Raw genomic sequence first — 1,784 nt, 5'->3', positions numbered from 1 at the left:
TCACATATGCTCTATTCTCTAAATAAGAATGAGCTTGTAATTACCAGGAAGATTGTTGTTGTTATTAAGTGCCATTGAGTCAGTTCCAATGCAAAGCGACCCTGCATAGGGTCTTGGAAGAAAGGTTGGTGGGTTTGAACCACTAATCTTATGGTTAGCAGTCCAGTACTTATCTTATAGTGCCACACCAAGATATCAAAGAAGATGCATTCCCAGAAGGGTCTTCCTAAGCAAGTCTTTTTATTTTTATTATCATTTGATTACATTTAATTTATTTAAAGGACACCATGCCAATGGACAGGATGGGAAGAAGGCATAACATTAGAAACTATAGCTTATTACCAGTATGGTTCATCGCCACTGTCTAGAGTTATGCTTTCTGTTATGGCAGCCAGGTGCCACATGGGGTCACTGACTACTTGAAATGTGGCTAGCACGTCTGAAGAACTGACTTTTAATTTTAATGTGAAAGTTTACATGGATACTAGATATAGATGCCTGCAAATGATCCATTTTCATTCTCCCCAGTTTTCTGAAATAAGTAGAATTCCATTATCTATCATTGGAACACTTATAGTAGCTCCTTAGCTGCTTTCCTGCCTCTAGTCCTACACTCAACTGTTGTTGTTAGGTGCAGTCGAATTGGTTGCAACTCACAGTGACCCTGTATAGGGTTTCTGAGGAGCAGCTGGAGGGTTTGAAATGCTGACCTTGTGGTTCGTTGTCTAGTGTTAACCCTACAGTGCCACACCAAAAGCCCCATAGTCTACTGTTGCTGTTGTTGTTAAGTGTCACAGAGTTGGTTCCTACTCATAGCAACCCTGCAGAGGGGTTCCAAGGATCGATCAGCTAGTGGGTTTAAACCACTACCTTGGCCAGCAGTCCTGTGCTTATACTACAGTGCTGCATCAAGACTTCTACACTCTCCGCTCTTGTTGGTGGGCCATGGAGACGGTGGCGTTGTAGTGTCTGGTGTGAGGACTGCTGGGGTGGTGGCCATGGAGGCCATCCTGAACAAGTTGGTGTCTGTGGACAACCTGCTGAAGTTTGAGAAGAAATTTAAGTCTGAGGCGGCTGCATGGTCAGTGTCCAAGAGCACGCAGTTTGAATATGCCTGGTGTCTTGTGCGGAGCAAGTATCCATAAAGGCATAGGGCTGCTCAAGGAGCTGCTGCCCAAGGGAAGCAAAGAGGAGCAATGGGATTATGTCTTCCACCTGGCTATGGGGAACTACCGGCTCAAGGAATATGACAAGGCCCTGAGGTATGTGCTAGGGCTGCTGCAGAAAGAGCCCCAGAGCAACCAGGTCAAAGAGCTAGAACAACTCATTGACAATGCCATGAAGAAAGATGGACTGGTGGGCATGGCCATTGTTGGGAGTATTGCCCTCGGTGTGGCAGGACTCGCTGGCCTCATCGGACTTGCTGTATCCAAGTCAGAATCATGAATGCAACTGCAGCTCTTCTGCTTGGGGGAGACAGTCTGGCCCAAGCTCACAGGGAAAGAAGCCTACTGAGTTTGGGATCTAGGCATGAAGGACACTCAGGAGCCCATCCTCACTGGCCCTTCCCTGTTCCTGCCCTGCTCTTTCATGGGCATCAGCCTCCTCTCCCCTAAAACCTATCGTGTAGCCCCAAATCATGTGCTTTAGGATGAGTGTAAATAAAATCGACTTTGGCTTGGGGAAAAAGAAACTTCTGCACTCTATCAGGCCACTCTTAAAAGGGCTGTAGGTTAAAATGAAAAGAAAAAAGAAAAAAAGAGTGATATAAAATATAGACAGAA

The 1,784-nt window shown here is 45.7% G+C and overlaps 1 pseudogene; it reads left to right on the top strand.

Annotated features, from left to right (window-relative positions):
• The first annotated feature begins 998 nt into the window (after positions 1 to 998).
• LOC102810667 lies at positions 999 to 1,446 on the top strand (annotated as a pseudogene).
• Positions 1,447 to 1,784: the final 338 nt, after the last annotated feature.

The sequence above is a fragment of the Chrysochloris asiatica genome, unplaced genomic scaffold, assembly GCF_000296735.1.
Source record: "Chrysochloris asiatica unplaced genomic scaffold, ChrAsi1.0 scaffold00190, whole genome shotgun sequence".
Classification (NCBI taxonomy): Eukaryota; Metazoa; Chordata; class Mammalia; order Afrosoricida; family Chrysochloridae; genus Chrysochloris; species Chrysochloris asiatica.
The sequence above is the reverse complement of the archived record's forward strand: the minus strand, read 5'-3'. Positions and strand labels throughout refer to the sequence as shown.